The sequence below is a fragment of the Oculina patagonica genome, chromosome 8, assembly GCF_052425735.1.
Source record: "Oculina patagonica isolate OP01 chromosome 8, crgOcupat, whole genome shotgun sequence".
In the NCBI taxonomy this organism is placed as follows: Eukaryota; Metazoa; Cnidaria; class Anthozoa; order Scleractinia; family Oculinidae; genus Oculina; species Oculina patagonica.
In genome coordinates, this window is record NC_135765.1 from 12,686,100 (window position 1) to 12,705,655 (window position 19,556).

At 39.2% G+C, this 19,556-nt stretch overlaps 1 long non-coding RNA gene and 1 pseudogene across 1 annotated transcript; one reads left to right on the plus strand and one right to left on the minus strand.

Moving 5' to 3' along the window:
- Nucleotides 1-770: 770 nt before the first annotated feature.
- LOC144664382 (uncharacterized) lies at nucleotides 771-12,943 on the minus strand. The gene is made up of 4 exons (XR_013572791.1): nucleotides 12,868-12,943; nucleotides 2,922-3,022; nucleotides 2,001-2,138; nucleotides 771-957 (listed from the first exon to the last, which is right to left on the minus strand). It is a non-coding gene; the product is annotated as an uncharacterized LOC144664382 (long non-coding RNA).
- Nucleotides 12,944-15,430: 2,487 nt separating this feature from the next.
- On the plus strand, nucleotides 15,431-16,488 carry LOC144663115 (uncharacterized; annotated as a pseudogene).
- Nucleotides 16,489-19,556: the final 3,068 nt, after the last annotated feature.

Sequence of the window (19,556 nt, forward strand, 5' to 3'; positions counted from 1 at the left end):
CCCCCCCCCCGATCACCCCTTCTACCACCGAAAAAATAGCAATATGAAATGATTCAATTAAATTTTGTGATGTAATTATTGTTATTTTTGGGGTTTTGGGGCTTATTTGCTGCGATATCAAGCATTTTTTTTGTTATTTTGTCGCAGATTATTTGTTATTGATCAGACTGAAACCTTTCGCTCCAGTTGACTTGGGTGTTTATTCTCGCTCAAATATCTCGATAGAAAAACGGAGAAGGTGTTTCCTATACATTTCCTTTAAAAAATACTGCGAGGGAAGAAAAGGCAAATAATTCGCTTGTTGTGGTTATGAAAATTATTCCTTCACCATGCAATAATTACCGTAAAATTCCGGATATAAGCCTCCCCGCTTATAAGCACCCCCGGTTAGAGGCCCATCTACCTGGAAACAAGAAAATACATCCAATTATAAGCCCCCCTCTGCCGGATGATAATACTGAACAGGGCTAAATGTTGCTTTATTATGCGTTTTTAACTTAAAAACGTATTTCGATCAAGACTCCCGTGGCTCGTTTCGAAACGTTCTTTTATTCCGCTTATAAGCCCTCCCGGATATAAGCCCCTCTACTTATAAGCCCACACAAAACCCCTTACGAAGTTGTATAAACCTTGGGCTTATAACCGGAATTTTACGGTATGTCAACATCTTAGGCTAGTTTTGTGTTACATTAGAATCATAAACTTGTTGAACACGGCTTATAGCACGCCAAATTCGTACACAACACAGGTTAAAGGAAAACGAATTCAGCTTTGATTATATAATGTTTATTTGTTCTCCACCTTAAAGTTTACACTAAACTAACCCAGCTAAGTGAAATGTCTCAAAGAAATGGACAGGAACTAGTTTTTTGTCTCTTAATTTCCTCTATTACGATTACACCTCCATAGCCCAAATCAAGCGCCTTGGGTCCTGTTGATCGGTATATTAGTGGCAACCTGAAAAGGCAAGAAAGAATTGAAAATGTAGGCATAATTAAACTCCTAAACGAGACCAACAGGTTGTGGCTCAAACTATATTTGGCCCTAAAAAACTTCATTCCAAAATACACAGACATGTATGAGCTATTTATCTACGAAGAAATTTTATAAATTTCAAGCTACGTAGGTCGATCTATAAACCACATTTTTTTATAACGGCATTTTTTCTATACTTCGACGCGGCAATCTTAATTAAGGGTTTGGTTGGTTTTTTTGAAAAAGGAAAAAAAAAAAAAAAGAGAAAAAAAAAAAAAGAAAAAAAAAAAAAAAAAAAAAAAAAAATTAAAAGAGATAGTTCACCATTATGGGTAAAAACACTAGCGTTTTGTCCTGATCATGAACACTAGTAGGTAATAGGCAGTATTAAACTCTGCCTTTAACGTCCGTTTAAAAAATTCGTTAAAAATAAATTAAGATATAATAAAGGTTATATCTGATAAAGACACGGCTAAATTGAATGCCCTACTTTCTTGGCCAAAAAAACCCAAAATATAAATATCAGTGCAAGAATGAAAAGATCTACATCGGAGGTTTTTGAAGCCGTTCAATAAACTCGCAGTTCGCCTCGTGTTTTAAACTTGTAAAGCTCTCCTGCTCGTTTATTAAACGTTACATAAAAGACAATAAGCATTTCCGTCCCTTTCTAGCCTGCGTTGCCGGGGAAAAGAAAATCCACCCCGCTGATTACATTTTCCTGTAAGTTTCAGTGAATCGTTAAACACTTAGCAAACAGATTAAACACAGAGTCGAAAATAAAAAAAAAAAAACACAAGAAAGTCGAGATAAATCTTCTTATCGGTGGGTATTTGTTCTTGTGTAAAGAGCAGATGCTTTCTCGCGCTAATACTAGAAGTGAGTATTATTACTTATCCAGCCATATCCGCGTAATACTAATCCAGCCAGCGGGACTTACAACAAAAAATATTTGGAAACAAAGAATGTGAAAGAAAACTCCCAACTTCTCTTGCCCGGAATGTTTCAGACGTGCTTGGATGACTAACCTGGCTAAGATTCCGGCAAAAAAGCGTCGCAGGTTTGCATGCACAAGTAGAATAACACGCTGTATATCTTGTGCCCTGGCCTGCCACTGCATAGTTTCCGGCAGTGAGTGGTACGAGGAGAGGCCCTCTTGCCAATATCTGTTAACAAGAACAAAATTGCAGGTCATGAATCTGTTCAATGCATGCAATCTATTGAAGCATAAAGCAATGTTGTAATGTTGTCTCTAACGCAGCTAGGACTCACAGTTATGTGTTTTTTTTTTTTCGCAATACCGCAAATTCCGCTTTTAAGCCCCCTCCCCCAACCCCCGCTGAAAACCCCTCCCATCTACCTGAAGGCAAAAGATAAATACATCCGATTATAAGACCCCTCTCCCAATATTAGTTCAAATATTAGAATTATTTTTTTAAATGAGTTTTTAAAGCTTTTTTCAAAACCAGATAACGATAAATGTATTTCGATCAACGCTGTTGTAGCTCATTTTGGAACGTTTCTTTTATTCCGCTTAAAAGCCCCCCTCCCCGGATATACCCCCCCCCCCCCCGCCCGTCTATAAGCCTATTCAAAGTACCATACAAAGTTGTTAAGCCCAGGGCTTATAAGCGGAATTTTACGGTAAATATTACGAGATAATTTCCATCTGCAAGAAAAACAGAGAAAGGGTATCACTCGGCTACTTCTTACATGTCGAAAGCCGGGTTAAATAAAATGCAAACGACAAGTAAAAATATACCGAGTAAGGAGTAACAGGAATTTGTGTAAGTATAAAACCCGTTAAAAAATTGGCTAAAGTTTAAATATCGGGTCATATTTATTTTACTCATTTTGCGCTTTTTGCACTCTACTCAGTGGAGTTAGGCAATCACGTACAAATATCGAGTAAGTGTACTGTACCCAACATATAAAACAACATCATCTACCTTCGGTCTCAAAACGCTCTGGCTTCAGAACGGCCGTCTCTCCAACACAAAACAGGATCATGACGAAGATCACCAAACACAAAGTGGCTTTCATGGCTGTCCTGAAATATATTTTCTTAGATAACATTGTTTGATCAGAAAGAACAAGAACAATTTACAGAGGCCGTCTAAGGGGGTGGGGGGAGGGGGGGGGGGGGGTACCCTCTTTTTTTATATAAGAATATTGTTTTCCCGACCCAAGCTGAATATTCTTATTTTTCTGCCGAATTTAGGCTGAGAATATTATTATGAACATTCTTAGATAATACCGTTTGACATTTCCGTTTTAGTATGTATTGGGATATCAATTGCAAATGTTTGGTGTCCAGATCTGTAACGTGTTACATTGTGCACGTGTTCCATCGCTTTTCGTTGCAGCCAGCAAGATAAAGAAGTCGCGTCAGACCACACTTCAGACACTTGGCCGTTTTGGCTTTAATAAAAGCGTTCCTCACAGAGATACACTGACGGAAATGATAGTACCTGATTTTGCTTCAACTAAAAACATATTTAATTTCATTGTATTTGCAAATTTTCACCTCAAAATTGTATTCTTTTCAAAACCTCAGCCTCGGCTTTATTCCTAAAATATTTCAGCCTCGATATTCTTATAAACTAGATTCTTATAAAATAAAAAGAGTGCAGCCGTGTCGCAAGCTTCTAAGGACCGTTGTCGCCTAACCAATGGCTGTAAAGGTCGCTGTCGTTTTTCGCAGTGTAGTTAAATGCCGAAGAAAGTTTTCCCTGTATGCTTTTACATCCCTTAAATCTGGGTTAAACCCGGGGAAAGGGGAACTCTAAAAATTTGAGGTACTGTCCTCCGCATTTAAAAATCGTTAACTGAATTGCCATTATTTTAACGACCCGACATCCATTCGATCCGTTGAAGTATAAAGATAAAAAGGTTCAGAGTAAACGCGAGATTTGCGTAACGAATATTGCACGACGTAGAATTGAATAGAATTTGGTAGTTTCTGTCAAAATCGAGCACATATATGGAGTTAGTAGTCCTGCCTGTGCGGGACACACTTGAAAGTCTCACAAAAAAACCAAGACAGACCTCTCAGTGAGCGATCGTCCGCGACATAATACGTTTTTAAATGAAAAACACAACACATTTAAATCACTCATTAGGTTCTTACCTTGTTCTATGAACACCTGGCGTTTTCTGTGAAAATGAGCTAAAAAGTAGTTTTTCTGCTTCTTGTCTACAAATTCTGAATAAATAAATTTAAAAAGCTGTTTTCAAACCAAAAAAGGCTAAGTTATCCCGAGGCATTTTGAAACATACCAAAGAGAGTGCAGAGGAATCCATGGAGAGACACGGATAAAAATGAGTGCGTTTGGACCTAAGTTACTAGATTGGGCCTGTTCAATTTGTCTTTACATACAATACTTCAACTTTTGGAGAAAAAATTAGTTGAATCACACATTTTTTTTCTTTCCCCTCTCCTCTGTAGATCCAATTTAATTACCACTTTTACAACCGGCACATCAAACGAAGGGTGGAAGCCAATAGCGGTCGGGAGAATACTTTAATTTAAATGTTTTCATTTCAAGCGGCAAATTTTAGAGTTGTATATGAATTTTTTTGTTATCCACAGTAAAGGCCGTTGATTACAATGAAAACCCAGCGTTCCCTTACATAAAATGTTTCTAAAATTTGAATTTATTAGAGTAATTTCACTGTGATCTTAATTACATTTGCTGCCTCTAAAATTTATTCAGCATTAAATTCATTGGATAACAAAACCTGAACAGGAGAGTTTAAGTTTTCTTTTTTGAATAAAACTTGAGATTTATTGCACAAGGCAATACCGATTACAGAAACTCACACTGGCACTTCAAAAGGGTGTGGAAGCCGATTAAAACACGGTAGCTCCGTATTTTCCTATGTTTTCTAATGTATCGCCACTGCTGTGTAAATATCTCAGCGGTTTCTGATACTGGCTTCGTAAAGCCTGGTTTTTACTAGCAGTGCAAACACAAGCGCAACAATGAGTAGTTTGTGCTAAGTGGAAACGACCGCTGTCACAATCATAAGCACAAGTGAAAGAACACGATGTTTACTCGTTACAAAGCCCAAATGCTCAGACGCGGGGGACTCTGGTACGAGTGCTTTACTTGGGCACTCGTACCAACATTTATACCATGCCATAGAAAATACAGCCAATCAGAATACAGGAAAGCCGTTGTATATTCGACGGTATTCAACTCAACCTTCCCATCGTGCGCTGCGATTGTATTCTCCGGACGAAATTTAGTAAGCGTATTTTCTATGGCATGGTATAAAATAGTTACGCAACACTTTCTCGTGGTATACTATGGAATATCCCACTTGTCACTTGTATTTTCTCGTATACACACTCGCCTAAAGGCTCGTGTGCATACCGAGAAAATACAAGTGACTCGTGGGATATTCCATAGTATACCACTCGAAAGCGTTGCGTAACTAGTATATATTCGCAGATAACATTCTTTTATCGGAAACATCAAGAACAAGTTAAAGGGGAAATCCAATGGGGGTAGCCGTGTCGCAATGTCGCAAGCTTCTGAGGACCGTTGTCGCCTAACTAGCGGTTGTAAAGGTCACTGTCGTTTTTCGCAGTGTAGGTAAATGCCGCCGAAGCTTCAAGTTTTCCCTGTGTGCTTCTACATCCCCTAAATCTGGGTTAAAACCCGGGGAGAGGGGTACTCTAAAAATTTTGAGGTGCTGTCCTCTGCATTTAAAAATCGTTAACTGAATTGCCATTATTTTAACAACCCGACAACCATTCGATCCGTTGAAATATAAAGATAAAAAGTTTCAGAGTAAACGCGAGATTTGCGTAACGAATATTGCACGACGTAGAATAGAATTTGGTAGTTTCTGTCAAAATCGTGCACGTATGTGGAGTAAGTAGTCCTGCCTGTGCTGGGCATTCTCGAAAGTCTCACAAAAAAACCTAGGCAGACCTCTCAGTGAGCGATCCTCCGCGACATAGTACGTTTTTAAATGAAAAACACAACACATTTAAATCACTCATAAGGTTCTTACCTTGTTCTATGAACACCTGGCGTTTTCTGTGAAAAATGAGTTAAAAAGAAGTTTTTCTGCTTCTTGTCTACAAATTCTGAATAAATAAATTTAAAAAGCTGTTTTCAAACCAAAAAAGGCTAAGTTATCCCGAGGCATTTTGAAACATACCAAAGAGAGTGCAGAGGAATCCATGGAGAGACACGGATAAAAATGAGTGCGTTTGGACCTACATAGATTGCAAAGTTACTAGATTGGGCCTGTTCAATTTGTCTTTACATACAATACTTCAAATTTTGGAGAAAAAGAAGTTGAATCACACATTTTTTTCTTTCCCCACCCCTCTGTAGATCCAATTTAATTATCACCTTTACAACCGGCACATCAAACGAAGGGTGGAAGCCAATAGCGTTCGAGAGAATACTTTAATTTAAATGTTTTCATTTCAAGCGGCAATTTTTAGAGTTGTTTATGAATTTCTTTGTAATCCACAGTAAAGGCCGCTGATAACAATGAAAACCCAGTTTCCCTTACATAAAATGTTTCTAAAATTTGAATTTATTTGAATAATTCCACTGTGATCTGAATTACTTTTGCTGCCTCTAAAATTAATTCAGCATTAAGTTAATTCGACAACGAAAACTTGAACAGGACAGTTTAAGTTTTCTTTTCTGAACAAAACTTGAGATTTATTGGACAAGACAATACCAACTACAGAAACTCACACTGGTACTTCAAAAGGGTGTGGAAGCCGATTAAAACACGATAGCTCCGTATTTTCCTATGTTTTCTAATGTATCGCCACTTCTGTGTAAAAGATGTCAGCGGTTTATGATACTGGCTTCGTAAAGTCTGGTTTTTACTAGCAGTGCAAGCACAAGCGTAAGAATGAGTAGTTTGTGCTAAGTGGAAACGACCGTTGTCACAATCATAAGCACAAGTGAAAAAACACGATGTTTACTCGTTACAAAGCCCAAATGCTCAGACGGGGGGGACTCTGGTACGAGTGCTTTACTTGGGCACTCGTACCAATATATTTTCGCACATAACATTCTTTTATCGGAAACATCAAGAACAAGTTACAGAGGCCATCCAAGGGGGGTAGCCGTGTCGCAATGTCGCAAGCTTCTGAGGACCGTTGTCGCCTAACTAGCGGTTGTAAAGGTCACTGTCGTTTTTCGCAGTGTAGGTAAATGCCGCCGAAGCTTCAAGTTTTTCATGTATGCTTCTACAACCCTTAAATTTGGGTTAAAAACCTGGGAGAGGGTTACTCTAAAAATTTTGAGGTACTGTCCTCCGCATTTAATAATCGTTAACTGAATTGCCATTATTTTAACAACCCAACAACCATTCGATCCGTTGAAATATAAAGATAAAAAGTTTCAGAGTAAACGCGAGATTTGCGTAACGAATATTGCACGAGGTAGAATAGAATTCTGTCAAAATCGTGCACGTATATGGAGTTAGTAGTCCTGCCTGTGCTGGGCACACTTGAAAGTCTCACAAAGAAACCTACGCAGACCTCTCAGTGAGCGATCCTCCGCGACATAATACGTTTTTAACTGAAAAACGCAACATATTTAAATCACTCATTCGGTTCTTACCTTTTCTATGAACAGCTGGCGTTTTCTTTGAAAAGTGAGTTAAAAAGTATTTTTTCTGCTTCTTGTCTACAAATTCTGAATAAATAAATTTAAAAAGCTGTTTTCAAACCAAAAAAGGCTAAGTTATCCCGAGGCATTTTAAAACATACCAAAGAGAGTGCAGAGGAATCCATGGAGAGACACGGATAAAAATAAGTGCGTTTGGACCTACATAGATTGCAAAGTTACTAGATTGGACCTGTTCAATTTGTCTTTACATACAATACTTCAAATTTTGGAGAAAAAGAAGCTGAATCACACATTTTTATTGTTTCCTCTCCCCTCTGTAGATCCAATTCAATTAACACTTTTACAACCGGCTCATTAAACGAAGGGTGGAAGCTAATAGCGTTCGAGAGAATACTGTAATTTAAATGTTTTCATTTCAAGCGGCATTTTTTAGAGTTGTTTATGAAATTCTTTGTAATCTACAGTAAAGGCCGCTGATAACAATGAAAACCCAGCTTTTCCTTACATAAAATGTTTCTAAAATTTGAGTTTATTTGAATAATTCGCTGTGATCTGAATTGCATTTGCTGCCTCTAAAATTAGTTCAGCATTAAGTTAATTCGGCAACGAAAACCTGAACAGGATAGTTTATGTTTTCTTTTCTGACAAAACTTGAGATTTATTGCACAAGACAATCATGATATCGATTACAGAAACTCACACTGGCACTTCAAAAGGATGTGGAAGCCGATTGAAAAACGATAGCTCCGTATTTTCCTATGTTTTCTAATGTATCGCCACTGCTGTGAAAAAGATGTCAGCGGCTTATGATACTGGCTTCGTAAAGCATGGTTTTTACTACCAGTGCAAGCACAAGCGCAAGAATAAGTAATTTGTGCTAAGTGGAAGTGACCGTTTTCACAATCACAAGCACAAGTGAAAGAACACGATGTTTACTCGTTACAAAGCCCAAATGCTCAGACGCGGGGGACTCTGGTACGAGTGCTTTACTTGGGCACTCGTACCAATATATTTTCGCAGATAACATTCATTTATTGGAAACATCAAGAACAATTAACAGAGGCCATCCAAGGGGGGTAGCCGTGTCGCAATGTCGCAAGCTTCTGAGGACCGTTGTCGCCTAACTAGCGGTTGTAAAGTTCACTGTCGTATTTCGCAGTGTAGGTAAATGCCGCCGAAGCTTCAAGTTTTCCCTGTATGCTTCTACATCCCTTAAATCTGGGTTAAAACCATGGGAGAGGGTTACTCTAAAAATTTGAGGTACTGTCCTCCGCATTTAAAAATCGTTAACTGAATTGCCATTATTTTAACAACCCGACATCCATTCGATCCGTTGAAATATAAAGATAAAAAGGTTCAGAGTAAACGCGAGATTTGCGTAACGAATATTGCACGAGGTAGAATAGAATTTGGTAGTTTCTGTCAAAATCGTGCACGTATGTGGAGTTAGTAGTCTTGCCTGTGCGGGGCACACTTGAAAGTCTTACAAAAATACCTAGGCAGACCTCTCAGTGAGCGATCGTCCGCGACATAATACGTTTTTAAATAAAAAACGCAACATATTTAAAGGAGAAGTTCACTCCAGAATGGCCATTTATTTTCTTTACGCCGATGAAAAGTTTATGCAAAGATATGTTATTCATTAAAATTTCAGCCTCCAACGTGCGCTATAACCCTACGAAATCTTTCTTTGAAGTAGCCCAAAACTCGACAACTGAACGCCGCCATTTTGGAGCCTGGTAATGTATGCGTGACGTCAAAGAGCTCAGCCTGAAGTTTAGCGGGAAAATTTTAATAGTCGAAACTGCTTGTTTCTTTGTAGTGGCGTTTGTTTGTCAAAATACAAATGAGATACAAAAATCTTTTCGCCGTCTTTCAATATCTAAAAGAAAAATTACTCAATAAGAATGGGTAGGGACGAAAAATTACTGCCAAAGCGGACACAAATATTTGTGTGTTCCGAAAGCTATACGGGAGACTGCTTTGAAGAAGATCACAGATACAGCCTCCTACGTGAAAATACCCACACACAAAAAAAAGAAAGAGCCAGACGCAATACCAACCAATGATGCGTTTATGTTATTTCACTTTTTAGTTGATTTCAGGGAGGACTTTTAATCAACCAGAGAAACTCTTCTTGATCAAATATAAGATCGCAGCTCCCAAAGTGAACTTTATGTCATTTTTGTAGTTGACTGACTGAGCTAGAAATGTTTGAATTATTTCATTTTAGATCAAGCAAAATTTTAACTTAACCTATTACTTGTTTGTATCTTTTTCTCTGTGTTTTTCTCCTTCTATATTTATTTACATGTACAACCCAGTCATTGCATCCAAACTTTTTAACAACTTAGCTCGTTTTGTTATTTGTATTCTGAGAAGTGTTGTTGCCAATTTTTGTTCATGCTGTAATTATTTGCCGTCGTCGTATTTGCTCGTTTAAACGCGGGTCACCGATTAAACTCCGGCTTCGTATTATTAAAGGTCGGGTCAAAAATGCTAACTTTTAAATAAACGCCGGGGACGTTTGATCAAGGTCCCGGCGTTTATTTACGGTCGAGCAAACAAGTAAATATATTCTCTTAATTAGCACTGCTACGACAAACTGGTACGGTTTGCTTCTTTGGTAATTTTTTTATCATGCTCAAGGAAAGTCCAGCGTAAAATAACTAGGATGGATGCTGTAAACAAAATGAAACAGCAATGTTCGCGTTCGTGTTGTCATGACTGACGCACTGTTGTTTATAACAGTGAACGTTTATAACTGCGGAGGAGGTTGGTGACATTGCCGTTTATGGACTCATTGGTTGTTTATGTTCTGCAGTTTGGTTTGTAACAAATCTTGATTGCAACATGCACGTGCCGTATGCAATACTGTTACTTTGATAAAAATCATCCTCGGAGACCCAAGAGCAGTTTGTCGGCCGGGACGACAAGAAAAATCGTGGTTCTCGGGACTGAAAAAATTACAGAAAATTGCACTTCGTTAATAAACACCGGACCCCGCCAAGTTTGAAATAAACGCCGGAGGTGTTTGATTTGAGAAAACACGGTAAGCAAAATGACTAACCTCCATTCTTTCCTTATTCTTTCGCCTCCTTTCGCTTGCATGTCGTTTGAAGGGAGTTACAGAAGGATATTTCTTAAAAATGGTTTATATTGCGTCTGGCTTTTTCTATCTTTTGTGGGTATTTCCACGCAGGAGACTGCATCTCTGATCTACTTTGAAGCAGTCTTCCACATAGTTTTCGGAACACACAAATATTTTTTGTCCGCTTTTGAGCAATTGTTCTTTTAAATATCGGAAGACGGTGAAAATAAACACCTCTTTTTGTATTTCTTGGAGCTCTGTCTGAGCAAAATGGTGCTGCACAAACAGGCATTTTGACAAACAAAAGCCAATACAAAGAAATAAGCAGTTTCGAGTATTTTAATTTCCCCGCCAAACTTCAGGCTGAGCTCTTTGACGTCACGCATACATTACCAGGCTCCAATATGGCGGCGTTCAGTTGTCAAGTTTTGGGCTACTTCAAAGAAAGATTTCGTAGGGTTATAGCGCACGTTGGAGGCTGAAATTTTGGTGGATAACGTATTTTTATATAAACTTTTTATTGGCGTAAAGAAAATAAATGGCCATTCTGGAGAGAACGTCTCCTTTAAATCACTCATTAGGTTCTTACCTTGTTCTATAAACACCTGGCGTTTTCTTTGAAAAGTGAGTTAAAAAGAAGTTTTTATGCTTCTTGTCTACAAATTCTGAATAAATAAATTTAAAAAGCTGTTTTCAAACCAAAAAAGGCTAAGTTATCCCGAGACATTTTGAAACATACCAAAGAGAGTGCAGAGTAATCCATGGAGAGACACGGATAAAAATGAGTGCGTTTGGAACAACATAGATTGCAAAATTACTAGATTGGACCTGTTCAATTTGTCTTTACATACAATACTTCAAATTTTGGAGAAAAAGAAGCTGAATCACACATTTTTATTCTTTCCTCTCCCCTCTGTAGATCCAATTCAATTAACACTTTTACAACCGGCTAATTGAACGAAGGGTGGAAGCTAATAACATTCGAGAGAATACTTTAATTTAAATGTTTTCATTTCAAGCGGCATTTTTTAGAGTTGTTTATGAAATTCTTTGTAATCTACAGTAAAGGCCGCTGATAACAATGAAAATCCAGCTTTTCCTTACATAAAATGTTTCTAAAATTTGAGTTCATTTGAATAATTCACTGTGATCTGAATTGCATTTGCTGCCTCTAAAATTAGTTCAGCATTAAGTTAATTCGACAACGAAAACCTGAACAGGATAGTTTATGTTTTCTTTTCTGACAAAACTTGAGATTTATTGCACAAGACAATCATGATATCGATTACAGAAACTCACACTGGCACTTCAAAAGAATGTGGAAGCCGATTGAAAAACGATAGCTCCGTATTTTCCTATGTTTCATAATGTATCGCCACTTCTGTGTAAAAGATGTCAGCGGTTTATGATACTGGCTTCGTTAAGTCTGGTTTTTACTAGCAGTGCAAGCACAAGCGTAAGAATGAGTAGTTTGTGCTAAGTGGAAACGACCGTTGTCACAATCATAAGCACAAGTGAAAGAACACGATGTTTACTCGTTACAAAGCCCAAATGCTCAGACGCGGGGGACTCTGGTACAAATGCTTTACTTGGGCACTCGTACCAATATATTTTCGCACATAACATTCTTTTATCGGAAACATCAAGAACAAGTTACAGAGGCCATCCAAGGGGGGTAGCCGTGTCGCAATGTCGCAAGCTTCTGAGGACCGTTGTCGCCTAAATAGCGGTTGTAAAGGTCACTGTCGTTTTTCGCAGTGTAGGTAAATGCCGCCGAAGCTTCAAGTTTTTCATGTATGCTTCTACAACCCTTAAATTTGGGTTAAAAACCTGGGAGAGGGTTACTCTAAAAATTTTGAGGTACTGTCCTCCGCATTTAATAATCGTTAACTGAATTGCCATTATTTTAACAACCCAACAACCATTCGATCCGTTGAAATATAAAGATAAAAAGTTTCAGAGTAAACGCGAGATTTGGGTAACGAATATTGCACGAGGTAGAATAGAATTTGGTAGTTTCTGTCAAAATCGTGCACGTATATGGAGTAAGTAGCCCTGCCTGTGCGGGGCACACTTGAAAGTCCCACAAAAAAACCTACGCAGACCTCTCAGTGAGCGATCGTCCGCGACATAATACGTTTTCAAATGAAAAACACAACACATTTAAATCACTCATTAGGTTCTTACCTTGTTCTATGAACACCTGGCGTTTTCTTTGAAAAGTGAGTTAAAAAGTAGTTTTTCTGCTTCTTGTCTACAAATTCTGAATAAATAAATTTAAAAAGCTGTTTTCAAACCAAAAAAGGCTAAGTTATCCCGAGGCATTTTGAAACATACCAAAGAGAGTGCAGAGGAATCCATGGAGAGACACGGATAAAAATGAGTGCGTTTGGACCTACATAGATTGCAAAGTTACTAGATTGGGCCTGTTCAATTTGTCTTTACATACAATACTTCAAATGTTGGAGAAAAAGAAGTTGAATCACAATTTTTTTCTTTCCCCTCCCCTCTGTAGATCCAATTTAATTATCACTTTTACAACCGGCACATCAAACGAAGGGTGGAAGCCAATAGCGGTCGGGAGAATACTTTAATTTAAATGTTTTCATTTCAAGCGGCAAATTTTAGAGTTGTTTATGAATTTTTTTGTAATCCACAGTAAAGGCCATTGATTACAATGAAAACCCAGCGTTCCCTTTCATAAAATGTTTCTAAAATTTGAATTTATTCGAGTAATTTCACTGTGATCTGAATTACATTTGCTGCCTCTAAAACTAATTCAGCATTAAATTAATTGGATAACAAAACCTGAACAGGAGAGTTTAAATTTTCTTTTTTGAATAAAACTTGAGATTTACTGCACAAGGCAATACCGATTACAGAAACTCACACTGGCACTTCAAAAGGATATGGAAGCCGATTAAAACACGGTAGCTCCGTATTTTCCTATGTTTTCTAATGTATCGCCACTGCTGTTAAAAAGCTGTCAGCGGTTTCTGAAACTGGCTTCGTAAAGTCTGGTTTTTACTAGCAGTGCAAGCACAAGCGTAAGAATGAGTAGTTTGTGCTAAGTGGAAACGACCGTTGTCACAATCACAAGCACAAGTGAAAGAACACGATGTTTACTAGTTACAAGGCCCAAATGCTCAGACGCGGGGGACTCTTGTACGAGTGCTTTACTTGGGCACTCGTACCAATATATTTTCGCAGATAACATTTTTTTATCGAAAACATCAAGAACAAGTTACAGAGGCCATCCAAGGGGGGTAGCCGTGTCGCAATGTCGCAAGCTTCTGAGGACCGTTGTCGCCCCGTTGTCGCCTAACTAGCGGTTGTAAAGGTCACTGTCGTTTTTCGCAGTGTAGGTAAATGCCGCCGAAGCTTCAAGTTTTCCCTGTATGCCCTCCCCTCTGTAGATCCAATTTAATTACCACTTTTACAACCGGCACATCAAACGAAGGGTGGAAGCCAATAGCGTTCGAGAGAATACTTTAATTTAAATGTATTTATTTCAAGCCGCATCTTTAAGAGATGCTCATGACTTTCTTTGTAATCGTCAGTAAAGACCGCTGAATACAATGAAAACCCAGCTATCCCTTACATAAAATGTTTCTAAAATTTATTTAGCATTTAAATTTAATCGACAACGAAAACCTGCACAGGACAGTTTAAGTTTCCTTTTTTGAACGAAACTCGAGATTTATTGCACAAGGCAATACCGATTGAAACTCACACTGGCACTTCAAAAGCCGCTTGAGACCTACATAGAGGAAATTTTTTGTTTAGTAGGGACACCACTGGTCAAACATACTGTACAATAGTAAAACTGGAAGCAAAAGAGCTTTCAAACGATGGCTTTTGCAGCAAAATTAGAGCAAATACGGCTGAAATATCGCAGTTCAAAGGCAGCGGATTTTTGGATTTCAACGTGGACTGTCGCCTGGTGTTTCATTATGCAATTTTTATGGTTTTTGAAAGCAATTTGCAAAGCCAATAAGTCACCCCAAGGAGTGAAAATTAGGCAAATGGTACTTCATATGATGCTTGTTCTCACGCGATCACGGCAACTGGGATATCAAGATTATTTCACCTACAACGATGCATCAAAATCGCTGTTTTAAGGATTCAGGCCTCTTGAATATGGAGCGTTGAATGAGACAAGCCACACCAAGCTTCGGAAATAAAAAGCAGAGCCAGGAACATTTGTTCGTGAAATGCAACTGTAAGAATCAGCTGAAGAAACTTTCAGGAACTTGACTGTATTTCGTCACTTGTTCCATGTTATCCAGAAGTCAATCTATTTCACATTATCCCATACAAAGCCTTTAGATGTTTGGCGGCCATATTTCCAGTGAATCTCGCGCGTGCGCCGTCGGCGTGTCCGTATTTTCTGGCCGTGGATCAAAACACTTCACCACCGTATTTTCCCATGTTTTCTAATGTTTCGCCACTGCTGTCAAAAAGATGTCAGTGTAGTAACATGAGGTTCCAAGTAACCGCTGACCGGCGGTAGCGAGGTATGAGAGTTACGATATTCTTGCCAGTTGTAGGAATCAATCGTATGCTCTTTATTAAAGCATGTTGTGTTACTTGTTGTCTTGGCGCCTTTCCGGGTTCAACATGGTGTCAGAAGCGGGATCTTCCTTCTAGCCTTCAGCTGCTGAGATCAAACCAGTCGGTAAAACGCATCGAATAGACGAATTTACCGGTCAAACTTCACGCGGATCCTACACACGTGGTTTCAAACAAGATGGCGGAAAGCGTGTCATTCGCCATACCGCCGGAACCGCTGGAAATTTCGACGGGAAATTCTGCTCACTCGTGGGGGAAATGGAAACAAAAATTCGAAATTTACCTCAAGGCAATTGGAGCTTCAAAGAAACCCGATCAAATGAAAGTGGGGATGCTATTAAACCACATCGGCGAGCGATGTTTGGAAATTTTCTCAAATGTCACGTACTTACCCGAGCGTGACGGCCTCGCAAACGTCCAGCCGAAAATCACGACAACTTCGCGACCGTTATTGTAAAGTTTGATAAATACTTTCAAAAACGGGACCCTCAACTCATGGCGCGAGAGAAATTTTGGATTCACCTCAAACGAGAGCTGACGCAGACCTTTGATTCGTGGGTCGTGACTGTCAAAGAAAGAGCCGCCGAATGCAAGTTTCCAGCCGATTTCTATGAACAAGCAGTTAGAGCCAAACTTACCTTTTCTTGCAAGGAAGACAATTACAAGCTGAAACTCTATGACGAGGGAGCAGCCCTTTAGTCGAAAAGGCGGTAAAGATCCTGTCTTTGAAGGAAGCAACAAAACGTGAGTTACAAGAATCAAAAACCGAAGAGATTGAGTGTCACACCGCGAGGGAACAGGCTAGACCCTAACACTGATCAAAATACAGAGCAAAGAAACCAGCGAGACTATAAGAGGAAGCCTTTTCAAACAGGTGGCCGGAACTGTGGTTATTGCAACCGCCGACATCCCTCTGGAAAGAGGAACTGCCTAGCTGCGGATACACGACGCATCAAGTGCAATAAAATGGGACATTTCCATATCATATGCAAGAGTGTACCTGTAAAAACAGTCAACCAAGTTCTCGGAACTGAGGATGACTTTAGCCCCACATTCGTGGGAGGGGTTACCACACCCACTTGTTCCAATGCTTCCATGGCAGAACCAGCTGCAAATCCTCAAACCGGTAGGTCCGACCCTGGATGGCATGTCAAGCTCAAGATCCAAGACCAAGACATGCTGACATGGTGCATTGACACAGGAGCACAAGTGTCTGTGATGCCTGAGGCCATGTAGAAGTCGTCATATGGGACGCTCTCAAAATCTGACAGAGAACTTGTCGGAGCAGGGGATGTTCCCCTGGTGACCCTTGGATGTGCAGTCATGAACCTCACCCTAGATGAAACAGTCATTAAAGAACGAGTGTACGTATACAGAGGGGCATCCAAGTTGCTTCTTGGGATACCTGCCATCCAAAGTCTTGGCCTTATCCAGGAAATTCCAGGGACATACAGTGTCAAAGTTGTCCATCAGACGCCTGATAAACATCAACTTCGATCAGGGACAAAGGAGGTCATTGTCAAGCAGTACCCGACGCTCTTTCAAGGCCTTGGCAAACTGGAGGGTGAGCATACAATTCATCTAAAGGGAGGGGCCACGTCCTTTTGTCTGACCACTCCCAGGCGAGTACCACTGCCACTTACGAAGAAAGTGCAGGAGGAAATCAAAGGTATGGAACAACTGGACGTTATTGAACCAGTAGACGAGCCGACAAAATGGTGTTCGCCGATTGTGGTAGTACCAAAGGCCGACGGAAGGGTGCGAATATGTGTTGACCTCACAAGGCTTAACCAAGCAGTCCTCCGAGAAGTCTATCAAATGCCAACAGTTGAAGTGACATTAGGAGGCCGTACAGAAGGATCGGTATTCTCCAAACTCGATGCTAACTCAGGGTTTCACCAGATAGTCCTAAACCCAGAAAGTGCCAAGCTAACCACCTTTATTACGCCCTTTAGCCGTTACATGTTCAAGCGTCTTCCCTTCGGCGTACCATCGGCGCCTGAATATTTCCAAAAGAGGATGAATAAAGAACTCTCTGGAATTGAGGGGGTCACAAGCCACATGGACGATATTCGAATAATCGGGAGAGACCAAGCGGAACATGATCACCGACTTAAGCAAGTCCTTGACAGGCTAGTGGAGAGAAAACTCACGCCCAACCTTGAGAAGTGTTTATTTTCTCAAACCAGGTTGCAATACTTTGGCCAAATCATTGACAGTGAAGGAATCAGGAAAGATCCCTCAAAGGTTAAAGCCATCACTGACATGGCAGAACCCCAGGACATTGCAGACCTGAGACGTTTCTTAGGATTGGTCAACCACCTAATGAAGTTCTGCCCAAATCTGGCCGAGAAGACGAAACCCTTAAGAGCCTTGCTCAAGAAGGAGAGTGCTGGGGTATGGGATCCAGCCCAACATGAAGCATTGTAGATGTCATTCAATCACTTCCACAGTGCCTAAATAACAGATCCCTATAAGAACGCACATATACGCGTTTTTATGTCGCTTGACAATATAGCGCATTAAGGAGGCCCGTGACATGTAACGATTTGTGCATTTTGCGTCGCAATTAAATTGCTGCAAGTTTCACAACAACAGTAGTATAACATCTCTCGTTAGCTTGTTATTCTATTGGTCCTCTTATATAGCAGTTGCTATTGTTTTGGGGCTAGGGGCATTGTTTCTGTTGTTTGTTCTATTGTTGCCTCGAAGGGTAGCGAGCCATTTATGTTGGAGCAGGTGGCACATAGGGTTGCTGTGAATCCTTGAACTTTGCACATGTATCTGACGTATTTTAAAGTACACTTTAAATGCCATTGTATTAATTTTGTATTTTTTGTCTGGTTTTGTATTTCCTTAAAATCCATAACTGCCTTAAAAACACAAATTAAGGGTGATTTCAACAGATCATACTGTTGTTATGGGAACTAGTTACGTCAAGAAAATAATCACATCTTGTTTAACGATAATTGGGCATTTGTTTGATACCATTATTGTAGCAGCAGCTGATAAAGATTTGTTTTCCATTGTGAACCCCTTTAAAAGTGGATAAAATTGTACAATTTGGACTACAATCCTTTAGAGCTTCTACTATAATATTAAACGAGACTAATCACCCTCGTTTTCTATGAGCAACAGTTAATTCGGCTGCGCCTCATTGACTATTCGCTCATAAATCTGTTAAATAGAAAACAATGAAAAACTAATCAGATTCGTGGATTTCCAGTAGAACACGACTTAGTTTCTTCAGAAAGAGTGAAGACTACGGAGAACTGAAGTTGATTTGTTAATAACTTTTCACGTAGCAATTCAAACCAAACACACGAGTCACTAAACTGATAAAAATTAAAAGTGAATTTTGTCCGGATGACCAAAAAAGTTCTCAAAACTTCTGTAAAACGTTTTAGATGAACATCAGTCAGGAGAATCTATACTTGCAAACATAAACTTTTAATCTCTCATTCAAATTTAAACTATAATTAAATCGCGTTACATTGACATTTTCGGACGATTGAGGTGTAATCGCTTGCTATTACAAACTACAAAACGTAAATAAGAGGGAAGAGACTAAAATTTATATTATCACTGAGTGAAACTTGCATAACCACCAAAGCTTACATAGCTTGGAAATATATTTACATTGCTGTCTATTTCTCCAATAAAAAATGTTAAAAAGTGAAGTTTTAAAATTCGCTTCCTTCAGCAAAATTATCGCTTGTTCGCTAGAACTATAAATTGAAGTTAATTTCTACATCTACATCTACATTTTAATATGTCGGTAAAAAGTCCATACGGATATCACACCAACGTCTAATAATAAGTAAAATACAATATGTACATATATAATAACTGAAAAATTCTAAATTAAAAAAATAAAAATCTAAAAATTCTAAAATTCTATGGGTAAACCACTAAATTAAGAAAAAAGCTCGCGCAGTCCAGACTGGAAACACGCAAGAGAGTCGGACTCAACAATCGCCGCAGGGAGTGCATTCCACTCTCTTATGGTCCTCGGAAAATACGAGTAAAAATACGCGTTTTTCGTCGCTCTATATTGCGTATATTTGAAATTATGGCTGCCGCGAGTTCTGGATTCATTATGTCTACTAAGATAGGAGTCAACATTTATATCTACAAGGCCGTGACTCATTTTATATAGTAATGTAAGTCGGAAAGATTTTCTTCGTTGTTTCAATGTTTGCCAGCCCAACTCCTGGATCATATCAGTTACACTGGCGGTTGGGTGGTAGTCGTTTGTGCAAAACCGCGCCGCTTTCCTCTGTACTCTTTCGAGGGAGTTAATG